Source organism: Akebia trifoliata, chromosome 8 (genome assembly GCF_017979445.1).
Source record: "Akebia trifoliata isolate Shusen 1 chromosome 8, ASM1797944v1, whole genome shotgun sequence".
Lineage (NCBI taxonomy): Eukaryota > Viridiplantae > Streptophyta > Magnoliopsida > Ranunculales > Lardizabalaceae > Akebia > Akebia trifoliata.
The window spans coordinates 46,842,856-46,853,113 of NC_141382.1; the positions used below are offsets into that span (position 1 = coordinate 46,842,856).

Below are 10,258 nucleotides of genomic sequence, written 5' to 3' on the forward strand. Positions count from 1 at the left end.
CTTTTACCCCAAAGAGATTGACAATGTAGGCACCAACAAATTCTAATATAATATAATAATTTGTATAGTTTCTTACATTTTATCTAATTAGACCCTTATTGGATTGGGACAGGGTTGATCTAGTACCAATATGATAGGTTATGGATTCTTATAATGGGTCAGGTTCAAGGGACATATGAGAAGACATATGTACAAACAATGTAACATTAATAAATTTTCAAAATATGGGTTAGAAGTTTTGGATTGAGCTGATTTTTTGTGAGGATGATCTCTATGATGGGAAGATTATCTGAAAAAAAAAAAATCAGTCCAATCTGAAACTTCTAACCCCATTAAAAGTGATTTAGAATGTGGACCGTCGATTTTTTTCTAATTTTTGTCAATAATTTGTAAATCACTTTTGATGGATTTAGAAGTTTCAGATTGAGCTGATTTTTTGTGAGGATGATCTTCTCATCATAGCGACCATCCTCGCAAAAAATCAGCTCAATTCAAAACCTCTAACCCATATTTTGAAAAATCATTATTTTTTCATATATTTTTACATATGGCCCTTGAACCGCCCCCTTCTTATAAAAGCATAAATCTTCAATCCATATATGAAGTTATCAAATTGAAATGGATTGGACTTTGGTCTGATCCGAGCCATTGACAACCACAAGATTGATTCAATCCAACGGTGATAGCTAGGCAAAGTAGATAGTTCAGTAGCCATATATAATGCGATGCAATTACTAACTTTAAATTCGTCCACTTGCACCCTACCATCCAAAAACAAACTGAATATAACAGGCGGTGCTGAGGTGGACTGACAATGGTGGGCCTTGTGAACATTTAATAACCGGCCGAGTTGTGAAAAGTGGATCCCTCCACCACAACAAGAAATGCGGGCGGTCTCCACCTCCAAAAATTTAATTACCAAATTCCATAATCATTTTTACTTTTTAATTTCTGGGTCCACATCAATTTTTTATTATCTAACATTTAAGATGTTTGATAGAGTCTTCTTGTATTTAAATTATTTATTATTAAAAAAACACTAATGCTAAGGTGACATAGGGTATTTATTGCGATTCTAACAATTTTGACGTGGGATGTGCACATAATCGTAAATGCTTTCCTCGGGATACGAATAAAAATATGTATGATTATGTACACATCTCCATGTTAGAATTGTGAGAATCACAGTAAATCCTATGTCACCCCAGCACGACTCTTAAAAAAAATAAGAGTTGTGCCGAGGTGTCATTGGGATTTATTGCGATTCTAACATTTCTTATGTGGGAATGCACACATAATCATATATGTCTTTCCTCGAGATATGATTAAAAAGTATCTACAATTATTTGTGCACCTCCACATCAGAAATGTGAGAATCATAGCAAATCTAAGGTCAGATTAGAAAAATAACTTTGAGGTTGTGAGTTCAAATGCAAGTTACCTATAAAAAATAATGGTTGGTAACCAAAAACTCAAATAATATGTCCTCGACTATCATTATCACCAATATCAAAGCCTTATTTAAAAGATCTAGGTTATACGTGAATGGGTCGTTTTTCCTTCACTTATAAAAGGTACCGTGTGCCTTGATTAGAAGAAACACAATTCTTTATCTTATATCTTCAATGAGGAATTGTAAAGATAGTTTTAGACAACTCAATTTATTAGTATTCTAGAATCTATCTAGGGGAGTTTGAAACATTGGATGCTAGCTTTAAAAAAGATGAAGAGGCATATATCAAAGTGAGGCATGTGTGACTAAGATGATGTGAACAATTTTAGCATCCAAAATGACAACATGCATGGTTTATCATACATAAGAATGATATAAGCTTAATCATCACCTTTGAATCTTTATCCCTAAAGATTCTTTTGGACGTCAACTAAATGAATCATATGTTGTAGGTGCCAATTAGCTTAATTGGTAAAAAATTTGGGTGATGATACTACAGACCTGAGTTTAAATCCCGCCATCACCTAGTTAGACCACATTTTTGAACAAAGATTTGTTGTTTCAAATCTTATGTGTTAATTGATGAACAAATGATATGCTGCCACGTGTATTGAGAAAGTAAAATCCTTGCACTTAACTACTCAAAAAATTTCTCCAAATTTTCTCTCCACTTACCAACCACTCCTATGTTTTCAATACAAGGTAAGCCATTGATTCATCAACTTAGCACATAAAATTCAAAACAACAAATCTCTGTTCCATGGTTTTGGATGGTCCATTAATTAGCCTCTACTTCTTAATATTTTTTATTTATGGATTCTACGAATACGGGAAGTCCATAATTATGGATTCCTTATTAGGTTAGAATTCTAAAAGAATCCTCACTAGGTTTTAGTTGAAAATCTTAATGGATAGAAATTCTACCAAATGAGAAATTTTGGGTCATCTACTGTCATTTATTTAAATGAGACGACATCCTTGTTATAGTGAATCGATACACACAAAAAATACTGAAATTCTGAAAATCATGGAAAGGGTTTTTATGGAAAGAAAATGATCTTCATCAATCATTACAAGTCCTAGCTGTATCAAATTAACATAGAGTCGGAGTGACTTAACAGATTAAAGAAAAGATGAATCAAGCCGATTCACAATATGTAGGTTATTGAACATATATGGTTCTGTGGATTTTTTAATTGCTCAGTAATTTATCAATGGTACAACATACACTCTCGATAGGAATTCTTGAGATATGAATGACTAAAGATCTTGTTTCAGTGTGATTAAAGAAATTATTGTTCATGTGAAATGATTTTGAATAGGGAAAAATCTCACATCATATTCCTTTATTTAATTCTACTATATATATATATATATATATATATATATATATATATACATCCATTTGTCATGGTCCCGTTGTCCGATCAATGACAAAAATCCATTCACCAAATAATGAGGAAATTAGATTTTTTTAAATATAAAAACGTTTTAGAGTATAGCCTGCTCTAGAGTATTCTAAATAAAATAAAATAATCTAAATATACAATTCTGAAAGAATAAATTAGATTCTTTATAATGCTCTCATATCCATAATAGTTGTATATAGCCTTCTACACCATTAAAAATTTCTAAGAAGATTATAGAATATGAATTGATGATAAATATTTATAAAAAAAAAAATGTACATCCCCAATTTTATTTAAAGAAGAAGTTTCATTTATAATCAGCTCTTTCCAAATCATCAAAATCGCTTAGAATATAAGTAATACAAATTTTCTTATGTAAGTACCTATGTGAGTTGAAGGAATTCCTAAGACTCGTTGAAAAATATTTAACTTGGACTACATTTGACATTAACTCAGGTGCCCCACAAGCACTACATGATGAGGGCTAGGTCCATCTATAACACATGTCTTATGTTATTACATGTATGTAGATATCCTCTTTTAGTTACTTGACCCTTGTTCATCTCGATCTTCCTCTTTCTTGTAGATCTTTCAAAACACATGATCGATGATGATCTTTCATCTACTATTATGATAAATAAAAGATATGGTGGAGTGGTGCACCATCTTATAATTGTTGTCATTGTCTTTTTTAAATGTTTTAAGGGGTGACATAGAGGTACAATACATGGGTTGGGGACCATAAACCACCCCATCCCTTACACACTTACACCTTTAATTCCCAATAAAAAATTAAGGGATCCTGATCACATGGTTGCATGTGATGGGGATGGGATGTTTTTAAGTTTTTTTTTTTCTTTCTTTTTTTTGTTTTTTTTTAATTTTGATTTTGATTTAAAATTTATTATTTTTTTTTTCTCAAGTTCATCTATCTCGTGTTGCACATCTACCCCACTGAGCACTCACTACCAAAGTGGGTATGCTGGGTGTAACGTGCACTTGTGTGAACTCTCTCTCTCTCTAAAGCTGGTGCAGGAATTGTTTGTTAGAGTGGTCCACCAGAAATTGTATGGGCAAGGCTTAATTTCACCTCCTTTACTCTCTCTCTCTCTCTCTCTCTCTCTTATAAACTCATTAACTCTTGGAACTGAGGGGAAATAGGAGAAGGAGAAGAATTCTGCAAGTCCAAGTCATGCTTTTCCACAGCTTTCTTGAACTTCTTTTCTTAATCACTTAGATTCATAGTAGAAGATCAAGAAAGCTGTGGGACAACATGGCCACTTAGGACTAATGTTGTTTGCTAGATCCATCAATCGATCTCATATATAGTGAAAACTAGTAGATCTTTTTTTCCTTTATAGCAATTTACAATAATCAAACTTCTTTTATGCTTTGTAGATCAGAGGGAGCAGTTTGATGTTGTCTTTCACAGAAGTGACTAATTGTTGGAGAATTAAGCTTGAGTCCTCCAATTCTACATGTCAATTCACATCAATGGTAATTTTCATATTTATTAAATACATAATTAGATCTTCTTGTTTTCATTTTCTTTAAACTAGGTCCATTTTTTCTTGCAATAATTCTTTCCATTTAAGATCATTCTCTTTATGTTGCAATATAGTTGACTGAGTTTAATGCTCATTTACAAATTTTTATTTAACTTTCAATTTTTTGTAAGAGAATTGGCTGAATGTATGTGTCAAGAAGAAAGCCCAGTAAAAGATTTTTTTTTTTTTTTTTTTTTTTTAATTTTATATATATTGGTATACTGAGTTTAATTGTAATGTGGGTTTTGAATTTTCAATTTTTTTTATAAGATAATTGACTGATATAGATGTCAAGAAGAACCCAATAAGAGAAACATGGAAACTTAAATACATAATTAGATCTTTTTTTTTTCATTTTCTTTAAACCAGGTCCATTTCTTCTTGCAATTCTTGCCATTTAAGACAATTCTCATAAATTCTCTTTAAGTTACAATATATTAGACTGATTTTAATGTTCATTTATAACTTTCTTTGTAAGAGAATTGGCTGAATGTATGTGTCAAGAACAAAACCTAATAAAAGGAAAAACAAAAATAATTTTTAAATATCTATATAAATGGTATATTGAATTTAATTGTAATGTGGGTTTTGAATTTTTCAAAATTTGTTTGTAAGAGAATTGGCTAATACATATGTCAAGAAGAACCCAATCCAAAAGGAAAAAATAGTAAATTGAGTTTAATTTTCATTTATAATGTGGGTTTTTAATTTTAATTTTTTTTATAAGATAATTGTGTGAACCTATATGTCAAGAAGAAAATCTAGTAAGAGGAAAATGGAAATTTCTCAAAATTAAAATATTTTTTTCTCCAGATTTACAGGAAATTTAAGTTGGAAGAAACCCATGAAGGAGAAGATATATTTATCATTATTTATTGACTTTTATATATATAATTAAAGTCCTGTTTTTAATTTTTGTGTTCTCATGATCAGGTACAATCAATGTGGTGATGTACTTACACGTGGTGGGTTCTAATACAACAGAAAAGAGAATCTTGCATTGTCACAGATAGAGGCCAATCAAAAAAGATTTGATAAAAAACAGCCACGTAGAGGTAACAGAGTATATCCATGGTACCAAAACCATTGGAACAACACCTCTTCCCTTTAATCAATCCGATATGATATGTGTTGATTGTTCTTCTTGTTTGTTGTCTTCTGTGTTTTCTTCACATGTTGAACTGTCAACACGTGAAAAGGTTTTTCACCTCTCTCTCTCTCTCTCTCTCTCTTAAATGTTATAAATTACGAAAAGTTGATTTTTCTAGTTATCCAACAGTAACAGCTTACACCACATGGTTAGATTCAGGTAAATGTTATTAACACACCAACGTCCTTTTACAACACCTCAATTAATAATTACTGAAAATTAATTGGGGTGTCTAGTAAGGGTGCAATTAGGTTCAATAACGGGTCAAGTTAGAACTGAATCAACATAGGTCGGTTCTACTGAATAAGAATTAGAACCCAACTGAATTATCAATAAAACCAAACCAAATCAAACCAAATCGAACTAACAACGATTCAGTTCCATGGATTATCCATATTCTATAAACTTGCATGGAAGCAACATACTTTTAATGGAAAAATAAATAAATGAAGATGGGATTTTATATAATAAGTCATTAATCTATCAATATAAAAAAATATTAGTCTATGTCCTAACTCCTAAAAAGTAGTAAGCCACATTAAGTGTTTGATTATTGATTTGGTATGGTTTGATTCTTCGATTCTATACAAATTTTGAATCAAGAATTGAACTGAACTAATTAGTTCTCCATTTTATTAACCTAGAACCAAACCACAACTTATTCCAAATAGAATTAAACCAGCCAAAGCCATCTGTTTGAAGTTGAACTAAAGGAAGTTGCACCCTTAGTGTTTAGTCTAGATTTTGGACCACATCTCACGAAGCAGAGGTCTTGAGCTCAAGGATTAGCTAGGCACTAAAAGGCCCAACACCCTAGTTAGGAAAGAGAGCATCTATTGCCACACCAACTTTTATTAAGAGCATCCCATGATGTGTGTGAATTTTTTTTTTTTTAATCATATTAAGTGGTGTGCGATAGAAAAGGTTGGTGTGATAATAAAATCTCTCTTAAAAAGGAGAGATTCCATTAACACACCAACTTTTACTTATAACACAACAATCTCTTCTTGAGATTAATTACTTCAAAATGATTGGTGTTTTAAAAGTAAAAGTTGGTGTGCCAATAGAATCTTTCTTAAAAAAATGAGTTGGTACGCAACCATAATTTTAAAACTTAATTATAGGTCTAACTCAAAACTCTGACGAGTTGACTTGACTCGATTTAATTTCACATTGAGTACACCTTAAAACTCACTTGAACCAACTCATTGAGTCAACTTTGAAATGTGCACCCTCTAAGCAAAAAGCTTAACCAAATTATTTGGTTATACTTAATGTTATCTTAGAAAAAAAACGTAAGTATATTATTTGAAAATAATTAAAATTAGTTAATTTAAAATATTTATATATATTTATTAGACTCACGAATATTGATGAGTTGCGTAAACTTGGTGGACATCAAAGTTGAGTCACATTTTCAAGTCTTCAAACTATGTTTATAATTAATTGGGATGTCTAGAGTATCTAAAAAATTCATGATCATTTAATATTTATTGGCACTTGTTAGTTTATTTGAAAACTTGACTCAGCTGACTCATGCCATTTTCAGCCTCAATATCATGATTTAAGTTAGAGAGTTACTATTGCCACACCAACTGTGCAATTCTTACATTGGAATTGGTGTGGCATTAGTAAAAGTTGGTGTGGCAATAGCAACTCTCTTTTAAGTTACTCGCAGCTTTTGTAGTAAGAAACATATCAAAATAGGTCTGAGTCACCGAGTCGATTCCAACCACGAGTTCTCAGTACTTGTTTACAAGATACCCCATATGTGACCTGGTGGTTGCACCTTTATTGCTTGGAAGTTAGTAGGGAGCAGAAAAGTGGACGGCCATTCTCATAGATGTCGTTGAAATGTCCAAAGGTTCTATGTTTGTGGAGTTGATGAGTTCTTTATGCGAAGCAGATTAATACATGAAAAAGGGAAAAAAAAAATTTCTAACTAAAAGTAAAAAGGTTGAACAAGAAGACAAAATATCATGAGAGAAGTAAAACCAAAATCCCATTAAACAAAACATCTCTTTTGATGAAAAAAATCTTTAAAATATCTTAGGACTGTGTGGATTGACTTTTCTAAGTGCTTCTGACTCTTTGCGGGAGTTAGAAGCACTTTATGGGTGTTTGGATAAATAGCTCCTGGAGAGAACTATTTTACTGTGGAGTCATTTTTGTGCTTTTTCATGAAGTATCAATAGTGCTACTTTTCTAAACTACTCTTGCGTGGAGCCACAAAACACCTTTAAAATGACATGATTGGGACAAGTATGCCCCTCATAAATATTGAAAATTATAAACATGCCCTCGAAAAAGTAATTAGAATAATATTATATTACCATCCATTGATGTGGTGGTAACCTTTTGGTGTAACATTTAGGACAAGTATGTCCCTCATAAATTTTAAAAATAACAAGCATACCCTAAAAATGCAATTGCAATAATATTATATTACTAATCATTGATGTGGTGGTAGCTTTATGGTGTAACATTTAGGACAAATATGCTCCTCATATATTTTGAAAATTACAAGCATACCCTTAAAAATGCAATTGAATAATATTATATTACTATCCATTGATGTAGTGGTAACATTTTAGTGTAGCATTTTGATTTGGATTTCTAGCTCCCCCAATTATTCACTCAATGATTTGTCTATGGGGGTTCTAACCAATGTTGAAAGTTTCTTTTTACAAGATTGATCTAAATAATTACACACAAATTTACTATCCATTGATGTGGTGAAAATTTTTTCATAGTGGTTGTATATATTTGCTCACAATATCTTCTATTTGTTTATAATTGTTGGGTGTTTATATAAGTTTTTATGGATAAAAATAATATTTACTTTTATTTTTTTTTAGAGCATAATTTATTAAGTTATAATGTTAAAAATAGTAAATGATACTTATAAGGGCATTCTGATCATTTTAACAAAATCCAGAATAGTTCCCAAAGGCAAAACTCTATTAAAAGTATTTCTCACAGTACTTATAAGAATTTGCATCCAAACACACAATAATTATTCATCTATTTCAGACAGTACTTTAAAAAGTACTTTTGGGAGTACTTATGATCTAAGTACTTTTGGCTCATGTATCCACACGGGCCCTTAGGTTCTTGTGTTTAAAATATATATATATATATATATGGGAGTGGTTCGGCAGCCCTAAAGTTTGCCAAGCTTGGTGCCAAACATTTTTTGTAAATCACTTTTGATGGGGTTAGAAGTTTTGGAATAGGCTGATTTTTTGTGAGGATGATCTCTACACCGTAGAGATCATCCTCACAAAAAATCAGTTCATTTTGAAACTTTTAACCCTAGTTTACAGATTGAATAATCGTGGACCGTCTAATTTTTGTAAATCACTTTTAATGGGGTTAGAAGTTTTAGAATAGGCTGATTTTTGGTGAGAATGATCTCCTCATCATAGAGATCATCCTCACAAAAAATCAGCTCATTCCAAAGCTTCTAACCCATATTTTGAAAAATGTTTGGCACCAAACTTGGCGAACTTTAGGGCTGCTGAACCATCCCCTATATATATATATATATATATATATATAGAAAGATGTATTTTCCATATTAGGGTATTATTATTGATACATCCCCTAAAAGATATGAAAAGATAAGATCAAAAGATGGATCCAAAGGCTAAATGCACACCTTGACTTTAAATGAAAAACTTGCAATCCATGGTTTAAAATGTTGTTCGAGATCCGTTCAACAACGAGATGGATTTATACAGCGTCTCAAACTTCACACCATCTCGCGAGATAAACAAGATGATTCAGATGATATTCTGAAAATCTTGACTGTATCAATAAAAATAAAATTAGGCCGAGTCAATTAGGATTTTGTATATTTTGATTAAAATAATAATAATAATTTTTAATTTTAAATATTTATTACTTAAATAAAACATGATTTTATGATTAAACATCTTCTAATCTACCTTATTTTACAAGAATATTTATAATTATTTTCATATAAATGTATATATGAATAAATTATTGTAAATCGACTTAATTGTTTTATCTCATCCAAGACAACTTGGTCTCTTCCATTGACAAGATGAGACGTTAAACCGAGTTTTGAAACCATTTTGCCATCTTAAACAAGAATGACTATTATTATACCAATTCAGAAAGTTTACTATATTACTACGGCAAGGACAATGCTATAGGATCAAGAAGGTTGTTTCGACGGTCAAAACACACTTTTTGGGTTATTATTTTTATTTTTACTATATTTTGAGTCTGAATTTGTTTTAGAATATCATTATTAAATGTTTTCAAGGTTAGTATTAAATTTATAGTGTAGTTATAATTTGCCTTTTTAGTGATACAAATTAGTGCCAAATTAACAATCTAAAGTTTATTTTAAGAAATATGAGGGATGCATATTGGACTATTCAAACTATAACTTAAACTTCAATCTCTTTTAGAGAATCATTTATCTAGTTTCCCTTGTGGAATCAATCGATTAAATCCTAAGGAAGACAATGACTTTCTTCTCAATTTGTTCGATTGCTTTGACCGTGTCAAATACATAGTAATAACGTCCATAGTGATACATGCATTAGATCGTCTTTTCACAAAGAATAGGATACAAATTAGATTTGATCAGTTGGAATTTATTTCTAGCTAGAGGTTTCTTCCATTGTTTTCTAGGGGTTTTTTTTGTAATGTAGAATCCGATTAT

The 10,258-nt window shown here is 31.0% G+C and overlaps 1 long non-coding RNA gene across 1 annotated transcript; it reads left to right on the top strand.

Moving 5' to 3' along the window:
• Positions 1–3,669: 3,669 nt before the first annotated feature.
• Positions 3,670–8,692, top strand: LOC147397263 (uncharacterized). Its single transcript, XR_015180251.1, has 3 exons — positions 3,670–3,929; positions 4,261–4,359; positions 5,343–8,692. It is a non-coding gene; the product is annotated as an uncharacterized LOC147397263 (long non-coding RNA).
• Positions 8,693–10,258: the final 1,566 nt, after the last annotated feature.